This window comes from Lithobates pipiens, unplaced genomic scaffold (assembly GCF_037356315.1).
Source record: "Lithobates pipiens isolate NorthernLeopardFrog02 unplaced genomic scaffold, aLitPip1_a1.2 Scaffold_25, whole genome shotgun sequence".
Taxonomy (NCBI): Eukaryota; Metazoa; Chordata; class Amphibia; order Anura; family Ranidae; genus Lithobates; species Lithobates pipiens.
In genome coordinates, this window is record NW_027507787.1 from 104,221,277 (window position 1) to 104,233,779 (window position 12,503).

At 46.6% G+C, this 12,503-nt stretch overlaps 1 non-coding gene and 3 pseudogenes across 1 annotated transcript; all 4 read right to left on the bottom strand.

Moving 5' to 3' along the window:
* Window positions 1-5,934: 5,934 nt before the first annotated feature.
* Window positions 5,935-6,053, bottom strand: LOC143931569 (5S ribosomal RNA; annotated as a pseudogene).
* Window positions 6,054-6,161: 108 nt separating this feature from the next.
* Window positions 6,162-6,280, bottom strand: LOC143931509 (5S ribosomal RNA; annotated as a pseudogene).
* A 108-nt stretch (window positions 6,281-6,388) lies between these two features.
* Window positions 6,389-6,507, bottom strand: LOC143932634 (5S ribosomal RNA). The gene has a single exon (XR_013262982.1). It is a non-coding gene; the product is annotated as a 5S ribosomal RNA (ribosomal RNA).
* A 320-nt stretch (window positions 6,508-6,827) lies between these two features.
* LOC143931910 (5S ribosomal RNA) lies at window positions 6,828-6,945 on the bottom strand (annotated as a pseudogene).
* Window positions 6,946-12,503: the final 5,558 nt, after the last annotated feature.

The window sequence follows — 12,503 nt, forward strand, 5'->3', positions numbered from 1 at the left end:
GTAAATCACACATCTGCATTCTGTAAATTGCACATATCTACAACATGCAAATCGCACATATCTGCATTCTGTAAATCACATTCTGTAAATCACACATCTGCATTCTGTAAATTGCACATATCTACAACATGCAAATCGCACATATCTATAACCTGTAAATTGCACATATCTACAACCTATAAATCGCACATATCTACAACCTGCAAATCACACATATCTACAACCTGTGAATGGCACATATCTGCATTCTGTAAATCACATTCTGTAAATGGCACATATCTACCACCTGTAAATTGCACATATCTACAACCTATAAATCGCACATATCTACACCCTGTAAATCGCACATATCTACAACCTGTAAATCGCACATATCTACAACATGTAAATCGCACATATCTACAACATGCAGATCGCACATATCTACAACCTGTAAATCGCACATATCTACAACATGTAAATCGCACATATCTACAACATGTAAATCGCACATATCTACAACCTGTAAATTGCACATATCTACAAACTGCAAATCGCACATATCTACAACCTGTAAATTGCACATATCTACAACCTATAAATCGCACATATCTACAACATGTAAATCGCACATATCTACATCCTATAAATTGCACATATCAACAACCTGTAAATCGCACATATCTACAACCTGCAAATCGCACATATCTACAACCTGCAAATCACACATATCTACAACCTGTAAATCACACATATCTACATCCTATAAATTGCACATATCAACAACCTGTAAATCGCACATATCTACAACCTGCAAATCGCACATATCTACAACCTGCAAATCACACATATCTACAACCTGTAAATCACACATATCTACAACATGTAAATTGCACATATCTACAACATGCAAATCGCACATATCTACAACCTGTAAATCTTGTTTGGGGGGGCAGGTATGGGGGTTAATGCTGCCGACCACCGATAATAACCCTTTTTTTAAAATCTTGTTTGGGGGGGTATGCTGCGGTGGTCGGCAGCATACCCCCTAAACAAGATTTTAAAAAAAGGGTTATTATCGGTGGTCGGCAGCATTAACCCCCATCCCTGCCCCCCCAAACAAGATTTAAAAAAGGGTTATTATCGGTGGTCGGCAGCATATACCCCCCCTTATTATTAATAACCCTTTTTTTAAAGCTTCTTTGGGGGGGGGGGTGTATGCTGCCGGTCACTGATAACACTATTTCTTTAAATCTTGTTTAGCAGGGGGTGGGGGGTTGGGGTATGCTGCCGAGTGCGACCACCATAAGATAGATCGATGTGGAGGGGGTACCGGCGGCTGGACGGAATAAACGATCAAGATTGTTTAAGCTGCCATGCGGCAGCCCCTTACCTGATCCTCTCAGGCGGGCAGAATAGAGAAGTGCCGTGCCAACGTCACTTCCTTGAGTGACGTCGGAAGCACCGCCCATCGCTCACTCAAGTGCAAGTCTATGCACTTGCTCGGCCAGTCGATCACGCCGGAAGCTGTGGCGTGATCGGCTGCGCCACAGAGCGTTTTTTTTGGGCAAATGAAGCACCTTGTCTGCAATCTTGTGATTGCATAGACGTGGTGCTTCTTATATTGCACTGCGCCCGGCGCCAGTGCACATAGGGGGGGAATTTGAAAAAAATATATTTTTTCTTAAAGGGACATGTTTAAAAAAAAAATATATATATTTTTTTTTTACTACATGGGAGGGGGAGCGACGCCCGGGTGCCCCTATGGACGGGCCTCCACTGTATGTTTGTGTCGGGAGGATTGGGGGAGGTTGGGGGAGGGGGGTGGGGTCCTCATTTCAGGGTATCAGCACTCACTCTAGCCTCGGGTTAGGCTTGTCAGGTTGGTTTTCCTAACTCACTGTCGCTTATGTCAAATTAGATCATGTCTCAGGTGGCAGATATCGAGGATTCTGAGATCGTCCCTCCTTCCCAGGCGGGGGAGTCTGAACATGGCAGCACATCCTCCATGAGGTCTTGGACGGTCCCCAGGTTGATGGCTGAACTTCGTCGTAGAGGTGTCGCTTATCTGGCTTCGGCTTGTAAAACTGAACTTTTCAGACTTTTATTCCCCACTGCTTCGGGTGCTACCCCTGAACAAGTGGGTGCGTCACTCACATTGATTGACTCCTCCCTTAGTGTGTTGGCGACATCTTTTCAGGAGTTACGATCCTAGGAGGAGGTTTTGGAGTGTCCTCTGTGCCCGGCACCAGTGGCACCTGTGGGTCTTGACATAGCTGCAGTCTCGGGGTTACCTCTGGTCTTCCCATCGGCAGCAGGTAATAGTGCTCGTTCATTTTCGGTCACTCCAGCCCATTTTATCCCGGCCAGTATAAAAAAGATATCTTGGAGGGTAAGGACGTTAACTTGGCCTCCCTCTTGATCGTGGCCCATGACATTGCGGACAACAAGTCATATGCTTGTGGCGACGTGTCGGTGGTAGCCAAGACCATGGACCATAGGCTCAGTCGCAAACTTTCCATTCCTGATTTCTTGTTAGCCTTTAGCATCTTCAGGGATGTGGTTTGCTCAGTCAGTCCTCAGAAAAGGGAGGAGCTTGACCTATATTTTTACGCGGTGGTGGAGTTGGGACAGAAGTATGGTGGGTCGGCATTTTACGATTATCATCAGTCCTTTTCAGCTAAAGCAGGGGCGGTGTTCGCTCAGCAACAGGTCACAACTGACTGGAGCAAGGTGGACACTGAACTTTTTTGTCGGCATTTTGCTGGGTTGAGGTCCCCGGTCTGCGCCACTTGCCAGTCCTCAGCACATACTACTTACTGGTGCCTTCTCATGGGTCCCCTGTCAGTGCGGGGCACTTCCAGGGGCCTCTCTGGTGTTTTACCTTCCCCAGGGCTTTCCACTTCTTTTGATAAACTGGGCCGCCCTATTCAGTTTTTGGGGAAATCGCAGGTCTGTAACAATTTCAATCAGGGTTCATGTAATTACAGCCAGTGTCGTCTCCTTCATGTCTGTGCCAGCTGCTTTAGGGCACATCCCAAATCATTGTGTTCACTCAAGCAGGGGAAATCTTCCTGACTAAGCCGGATCAACGTCTTGGTTTTACAGGCCTTTTTGGAGTTTCATCCGTCTCCCTCTTTACGGCAATTCTTGGTGGAGGGTTTCACGCACGGGTTTCACATGGGCTCATCACCTTACCGCAGGGCACCTTTGAATGCAAGAATTTATTGTCCGCAGGCACAGACATGGAAGCGGTGGATCGACTGCTTCAATTGGAGCTGGGGAAGGGGTTCGTCATAGGCCCCTTTTCCACACCTCCGTTTCACCAGTGGAGGGTCAACCCTTTGGGGTTGGTCAGGGGGAAATTCTCCAATAAATTAAGGTTAATTTATGACTTGTCTGTGCCTCATTGTTCAGTAGTGCCTAGCTTGAATTCCCTGGTTCCCTCGGAGGAATTTTCACTGAAGTGCGCATCAGTGGATTTAGCTATCCAACGCATCATCTGTGCAGGAAGGAATGCTTGGCTGTCTAAAGCATATATTTCTGATGCTTTTAAGCTCCTTCCTATTCAGCCAGCGCTTTGGCGGTGGCATGGGGTCAAATGGAGGGATTTGTATTATTTTGCCACCAAGCTTACCTTTGGGTCTAGAAGTAGTCCTTGGCTTTTTAATGTGTTTGCAGAGGCGCTCAATTGGATTCTCAAGCAGAAGGAGCGTTGTCAGGAGGTTATTCATTACCTGGATGACTACCTTCTGATTGAGAGTGAGGGTCAGGTACCTTCGGATCTTCAGAAGTTGGTAGCTGTTTTTTCCGCTCTCAATGTTCCATTGGCAGACAAAAAAATGGAGGGCCCGGCTACCACTCTGACCTTTCTGGGTATCGTTCTGGACTCCCAGGCCATGCAGGACCAGCCTGCCAGAGGATAAGTTGGTCAGGATCAGAGAGCGGATCCATGGGTTTCTAATTTCCCAGGCCGCTACTAGGAAGGATTTGCAGTCGTTACTGGGCATGTTGAACTTTGCCATGAGGATCATTCCTCAGGGCAGGTCCTTCATTTCCCAGTTGCTGGCTTTGCTACCAATGGCCCCGGACTCGGATTCTAGGGTCATTTTAGATTCTGCAGCTTTGTCCGGTTTGCACATGTGGGATGAGTTCCTCCATCACTGGAACGGGATTTCCATGTTTATCCCAGCAGTGTTGTTGTCTTCTTTGCAAGTAGTTACCGATACCGCCGCCTCTAAAGGTTATGCAGCCATTTTCGATACACATTGGCTGGCGGGGCATAGCCAGAAGAATGTGGCATGATTCCCAGGTTCTTTCAGACGTCGGCATTATTTGAGATTTACCCCATAGTGGCGGCAGCCCAGGTTTGGGGACATTTATGGACGGGCAATACTGTCACGTGTTTCACGGACAATCAGGCAATTTAGGAGGTCATCAATAAAGGCAGGTCTAGTTCCTTGCTCATCATGTCTTTTTTTATGCAGGCTTACTTGGTTGTCACTTAATTTTAGGTTTCACATACCCTGCAGGTTTATTAGTGGCGTGCAAAATTCTGCAGCGGATGCTCTGTCCCGGTTTGATTTTTCATCTTTTTTCCGGCAGGTTCCGGATGCAGACGTATCGGCGACCCCCTCCCCGCAGTTTTCACTTCTGAAGATGGATTAGGGTTGCACTTGACAGGCGCATTGGGGTTGATCGACACGTCTCTGTCCATCAACACCAGGCGGGCTTACCACACAGCTCGGAAAGCTTTTCAGACGTTTCGTACCCTGTTCCCCAGGTCAGATTGTTTGGACGTGCGGTACATTTTAGTGTTTGTAGCTTACTGTCATTCTTAGCTCGAGTTATCTCACGGCACAATCAGGGGTTACTCGGCGGGCGTGCCTTATTTTTTCTCTTTACAATATCCCGGTAGACCCTTGGTGTTTGCGGCTAATGCGGTCAAGGCAGTTCTGAGGGGTATTCAGAAGGGTAGCTCGCCGAGCCCCAGCAATAGGCTTCCTATCACGGGGACATTTTCCGGGCCTTGTCGGTCACGTTATCTAGATCTCCTTTCGGGGTTTTACCTAGTCTGGTGCAGATGGCGGCAATTTATTTGGCCTTCTATGGTTTTCTTAGGCCAGGGGAATTTGCTTGTACCGGGGCTGGGTCTAGCACGTTGTCCATTAATCAATTAGTTAGGTATCCTGATAATTTTTTATTACATTTAGAGGTTTGTAAGACGCAACAGATTGGGTCCGGCACAGATATCAGGTTTTTCAGGATCAATTCTAGTTGGTGCCCGGTCATGGTTTTTGATCTGTTGTTGCTCCAGTTGGCAGCACAACCCAGGGATGGTCCTCTTTTGCCCTTTAACGGGGCCCCGCTCACATCATCACTTTTCATCAAATACTGCCGCACACTTTTGGGGAGTTTGGGGCTCAACCCCAAGTCCTACTCGGGTCACTCTTTTAGGATCGGGGCAGCCTCTGCAGCTTCACCTCAGGGGGTCCCCGTGCATATCAATAAGAGATTGGGTAGGTGGAGGTCTTAATGCTATGCCAGGTATATCCCGGAGCCGGTAACAGAGATGTCCCAAGCGTTTCTTCATTCGACTGATTGATTGGTTCAGGTTGAATAAACTTTGTATTTTCATCTCCCTGTCTGTTGTACTTTTTGCCCCCTTTTAGGCATACTGACCACGGCACACCTTCAGGTCACTTTCTTTCAGTAGCTGTCATTCCCATTTCATCATTGTTATAAGAGGTCTCTGAGGACAAGTGGGGAGGCGGAACGTAGGCCCGCCGTCATTTGTGGGAGGAGCCTCACTGTTATAAGACGGCCTCGGTTCCTCCCTGCCCTGTAGGATGTTTCCGGAGGTGACCACGACACAACTTCAGGTCACTTTCTTTCAGTATCTGTTATTCCCATTTCATCATTGTTATAAGAGTCTCTGAGCACAAATAAAAAAAAAGCCTACGGCACCTGGCATTCCCAGGCAGTCTCCCATCCAGGTACTAACCAGGCCTGATCCTGCTTAGCATCCAAGATCAGACGAGATTGGGTGCATTCAGGGTGATGTGGCCACAGGCCATCTTGCTGGCCACTCTCAACCCTTTTGACAAACGCCAAGATGGTCACCTCAGCAAACAAGTAGAAAAATAAAACAGGTCGTCGACGCCACCAACATATTAAAAAAAAGCCTACGGCACCTGGTATTCCCAGGCGGTGTCCCATCCAGGTACTAACCATGCCCAACCCTGCATAGCATCCGAGATCAGACGAGATCGGGCGCATTTAGGGTGATGTGGCCATAGGCAATCTTGCTGGCCACTCTCAACCCTCTTGACAAACGCCAAGATAGTCACCTCGGCAAATAAACAGAAAAACAAAACAGGTCGTCGACACCAACAACATATTAAAAAAAAGCCTACGGCACATGGTTTTCCCAGGTGGTCTCCCATCCAGGTACTAACCAGGCCTGACCCTGCTTAGCATCCGAGATCAGATGAGATCGGGTGCATTCAGGGTGATGTGGCCATAGGCGAACATGCCCTCTTGACAAACGCCAAGATGGTCATCTTAGCAAACAAGCAGAAAAATAAAACAGGTAGTCGATGTCAACAACATATTAAAAAAGACTACAGCACCTGGTATTCCCAGGCAGTCTCCTATCCAGGTACTAAGCATGCACAACCCTGCTTAGCATCCGAGATCAGACGAGATCAGACATATTTCGGGTGATGGGGCCGTACGCGATCTTGCTGGCCATTCTCAACCCTCTTGACAAACGCCAATATGGTCACCTCGGCAAACAAGCAGAAAAATAAAACAGGTCGTCGACATCAATAAAATATAAAAAAAAAAGCCTACGGCACCTGGTATTCCCAGTCGATCTCCCATCCAGGTACTAACCAGCCTGGCCCTGCTTAGCATTCAAGATCAGACAAGATCGGGTGCATTCAGGGTGATGTGGCTGTAGGCAATCTTGCTGGCCACTCTCAACCCTCTTGACAAACGCCAAGATGGTCACCTCGGCAAACAAGCAGAAAAATAAAACAGGTCGTCGACGTCAACAACATATAAAAATAAAAATGCCGGGAGGGCGTGGCTTGCCTAGAGAGAGAGGATGGCTGCTTAAGCTTTTTGCTCCGTCTTACCTCAGCCTAAAAAAGATCGATCACAGAGGATTTTACCTGAAAAACACTGTCACATCATGGGGACCTCCTCACGCGGACCCTCTGCATCTAGATCCCGCTCACCAAGGGACCTGGGATCCCGTAATACCCAGACAATACTGGATCTCTTCAGGAACCAGGGGGCCGATATGGCAGCCTGTTCTCCCACCGCTAACCACATCCCATCTTCCCATCACCAACAACTAAATATCCATGACCTGAGGACTGTCGCGGCCGATATAAAGAGCACTCTGACCACGGCCATCTCGGACCTCCGCCACGAGATACAAGCAATCATAGGGAGAGTAAACTCCATGGAGCTAATGGTGGCGCAACAACAGCATGAATTGCAGATGGCTCAAGGCAAAGTCGACACACACACCTGGCAGCTCAGAGACCTCCAGCGCCATGTCGAAAATATCGACAATAGGGGACGAAGACACAATCTGAGGACACCTATAGCTATGGAGCGGATACATAGAGCCCTTAGGCCTAAGGGCAAAGATTCTGATCCCCCACGGGATGTCATCTGTTATGTTAACGACTATACCCTCAAAGAATAGGTTCTTAAAAAAACTAGGAGCGATCCGAACCTGACATTTGAAGGCCATTCGATCCAGATATATCAGGATCTTTCAGCGATCACGCTGAAATATCGAAGAGACTTGCGCCCATTACTTGACGTGCTGAGGCAGAGAGACATCCGCTATCGCTGGAAGTTTCTGTTCGCTCTGCAAGCCTCTTACCAGGGCCGCACTGCCATCTTAAAAGTGCCAGAAGATCTAGAAACCTTCTGCAAAACGCTGGACCTGCCACTGGTTGAAGTACCTAATTGGTATGCTGATTTTCGGGTCCACATTTCACCCAACACCCGCAGCACTGAAGATCTCATGGAAACTCAACTGTCCAGATCTCGCAGACATAGGTCGCCATTGTAAGGATTAAGGGGTGTCAAAACAAAATGGTTGACCTTATGTCTTACTAAATACATATATTTTTCTATCCTTCTCTGTAAAATAAGGATTCGTCATCTATTGTCACGTACTCATCAAGAAGAGGCCGCATCAGCCCTAAAAAGCAGTCTACGCCCAGAAGATTGTCTTATCAGCTGATAACACCCGGAGAATTGTCTTTTCTTTGAAAATGTTGTTTTTTTTACATTTGCTGATGTTTGCCCTTTTCTGTCTATAAAAGATGTAATAAAGAAGCCTCAGAGCCACAGTCAGTCAGAGACAGTCAGAGTTAACGACGGACTTCTGAGCAGAAATACTGAATAATACCTCTGTGTCTCTTTGCTCGGATAAGAACTCTAACTAACAATTGGGAAACGGTAACATAACCTGACAAATAGGTGACTTGTTGAGGTCACACCTAACATTTCTGGCGCCGCGAATAGGGACTCGCTGAAGACACTACAAGAGGCGAACGAACATAAGGACGGAACAAAGAGGCTGGGCACATCAAGAACCACAGACAAATCCTGCGCAGGTAAGAAAAGCTTTATTTTCTTATAAACTCTGTGCTTCTTAGATTTGTGCCCACCTGATCTGTCTGAATTGTTCTTCAGGTAAACACCAACCTCTGTAGTAAGCGGGTCTTGAACTTAATATTTTGGCTTATGTTACCGTTGTTTCTTGTCTGTCTACTTGTCATCTGTCTGTTGTGACTGAGATAAGCCCTGTTTGTATGGTGTGAATTGAAACATATATCATCCCAATGGGTAACGGAATGCGCCCTTAACTCGTAAGAGTACTTTGGGGGTCCGACACTTAAGTTTGATATACGCTTTTTGATTCATGAGCCTAAAAACGGGTTGAAAGTATAAGTCCTGACTGCCTCGATAAAGCAGGAATAAGAAACGAATGCTGAGAGATTCCATGGTAATGGGAAGGAAATAAGGTCTCCACAAAGCCCGGAGACCTAGTCATATGTGTTTGGCCACCAAAAGGGAATGCTTGTATATGTTGTAGCCGTCAGTCTGGTCATAATATTTGTCAGTTGGCTAGCATATAAGGTAATTCGATTTCAGAAATCTCATATAGGAGAGGGTTTTTAGTATTTTGGCACCCTAGGAGGAGAAGGCAACGAGACACTTAGTAAGTGATCCAAACGCCACCTAGGCAGGACTGTCAAAATGGGCCAGACACATGGTAAACCCCAGGAGGAATCTCAGAAATGTTATGCTGTTAAAGACATAATTACAATGTTGTATGGGAAGGATAAGGCACAGGGCACAAATAGGATTCTCAAGAAATTGGGGATGGATGGAGAAAATGGATTAAGTGTAGAAGGTTGGGAAGAAATAAAGAAAGACAGACAGGGAGAGATATTGCAGAACAGATGGGTATCACAAATACAATGTTTAATTAAGGTTTCCAACAGGGCTGAAGAGGAGGGATGGGAGTATTGTCAGGAAAAGGGTGGATGGGATATGAAGGTCCGACACAAAAGTCTTCCTTCTGCTCCCGGCGATAGGGTAAATACGGGAGATACTCCACCTCCTTATAACACTACCACACCAGGTAATGAAAGACCAAAACTTTATCCTTCCTTAAGAGGAAGAGGATGGGTATGCCGAGTATGCGGTATCCAGAACCCAGACTGGGCACAGGAATGTGTACATTGCGGCGCTCAAAGACCAGAGCCCGTAGCTCCAGTCCATAGTCGGACTAGGGTAATACAAGTAAATAATCCAAATGCGGGTCAAGCAGGACAGCCACCTACAGTGACCCGACAAGTCGTTCTGAGGACATGGACACCTTGGTCGGCTGACACTCTTATGGCATTAATACAGAATGCTCCTGATCCCGTAGCAAAACCTGCCGCATTCTGTAGATTCGTAACACAATTACTAGACACACATGAAGCGACTTGGCAAGATGGGGAAGATATATGTAGACATAAAATGACACTAACGATGTTTAATCAATTTATGAATGAAATTGCTCCACATAGACCACAAGGGGATCCAGCGGCAGATCCGCCAGGAGTACACCCTCGTCATATAGACTCTAGACCCCTGTTTATTGCTCAGTTACGAGAATTTTGCCAAGGGAAACAGCAGGAAAGGGGTTCGACAGCGCCCATAAAACAGGCCCCAGGTCAGACTGTTACAGAATTTTACCTCAACATGGAAAGCATGATGGCTGACGAAGGTCTAGATTTAGCCTTACCCGTCACCATTAGGGCTTTCAATCGACAGTTTATGGAAGGACTAGTACCCCAAATAGGTGACAAACTGAAGGCATGTACTCCCGAATGGAGAGCCATACGGGACAGAGGAACATTGTTGCAGAAAGCACAAGGCATAGAGGCTGATTTAGCAGAAACTAAACCCAGAAGGACACCGGGAGTTAACACTGTTGCCCGGGTCAATGAAGGAGGGAATTCCTCCCGTAAACCTCTTACCTGTTATTACTGCAACAAGGTGGGACATATAAAAAGAGACTGTAGGAAAAGGATAAAAGACGAACAGGAAGGAAACACGGACAGAGACACGAGGGACTACAGACAGAGGCGTACCAATGATAGGGACGATCCGACCGCATGACTTGCCCCAGTCCTAGCTGAATCAGAGAACAAAATGCTCCACATGTTGATGAAGGTGGAAGGTAAACATATTCCTTGTTTGGTTGACACAGGAGCGTCACGCAGTCTGTTGTCTGATTCAGTAGTCCCTCCACACATGACGTCCCGTGACACCATACCCATAAGTGGTTATGACGGACTCCTGACTGATGCCCCACTGACTAAACCTTAAAAGGTAAAAATAGGGAGAATGGCTACCGCCTGACACTTGTGTATTGTTGCAATATGTAGATGACCTATTGTTATGTTGTCCAGATAACGATACTTGTTTAAAAGCCACTCTCTCATTGTTACAATTCCTGGCTGAAAAAGGGTGCAAGGTGAATAGAACTAAGTTACAGGTATGTCAGAAAAAGGTTGTCTTTTTGGGCCACTGTATATCCCAGGGTACTCGACACCTCACTGAAGACCGAGTCCAGGCCATAAGACAAATGAATATCCCACGCAACTTTAAGCAACTTCGTATGTTTCTGGGAATGGTATCATATTGTAGACAATGGATACCACATGCCAGTTCTCTGATGCAGCCATTATATGATTGCTTGAAAATAGTACCCTATGTACTCACAGAAGCAGGTCATGAATCTTTTAGCACCTTAAAAAGGTTACTAATTTCGGCACCTGCGATCGGGATCCCTGACTATACCAAAACATTTCATTTGTACATTGCTGAAAGCACGGGACACGCAACAGGGGTGTTGACACAACAACACATCAAACAAAGGCCGGTAGCATACTTCTCGGCGGCTCTCGATCCTGTCTCTAGAGGATCACCGTCCTGTGTACGAGCAGTTGCAGCAGTGTCAATTATCATTGACAAATCCTCAGAAATTGTCTTAGACAATCCTGTAGTGGTACATACCACACATGACATACACGCCATCTTGTCACAGGTCCAACCAAAATACATATCAATGGCAAGGCAGCTGCGTCTACAATGCACTTTGCTCCTACCCCCCAATGTTACCTTTCAGCGATGCACTTCTTTTAACTTAGCACAGCTTTTACCATTACAGACAGATTTGACAGGGGGGAGTAATGATGATAATGGTGTAGACACAGCACAAGATACTCAGGATTCTGACACACTTTCATTTCATGACATAACATCTGATGAACACGATTGTTTTCAACTTATGGAACAAGAAACCACGGGGTTCCCACATGTCACAGACATACCCATTACAAATGCAGAACACACACTGTACATAGATGGTAGTAGATTTGCCGATGACAAAGGTAAATATCACACAGGTTATGCTGTGGTAACGGACACACAGGTAATTGAGGCAAAGTCACTACCAGCACACATGTCGGCACAAGAAGCGGAACTAACCGCTCTAGAGAAAGCCCTAGAACACTTGGAGGGACAAGAAGGGAACATTTACACTGATTCCGCATACGCCTACGGTGTGGCACATGATTATGGCCACATATGGAAAGCTAGAGGTTACCTTACAGCAGCAGGCACACCTGTTAAACATGGTGAAGGAATCAAAAGAGTCCTGAACAATCTTCAAAAGGTTATAAGAGTAGCCATCATGAAGATAGCGGCACACACGAGCGCAAAAACAACTGAGGCAAAAGGAAACGCATTTGCAGATTTAACTGCAAAGAAGGCAGCTCTAGGGGAAGTAAGCCCTGAGACCTTAGCCACGGTACAGGTGAGTATGCCCGAAACCACATGGCAGCAGCTAATGGAACTACAGGAACAAGCAGGGGCTATTGAGAAGGACCGTTGGGTTAAGGAGGGAGCTGCACCAGGCCTTGACAATG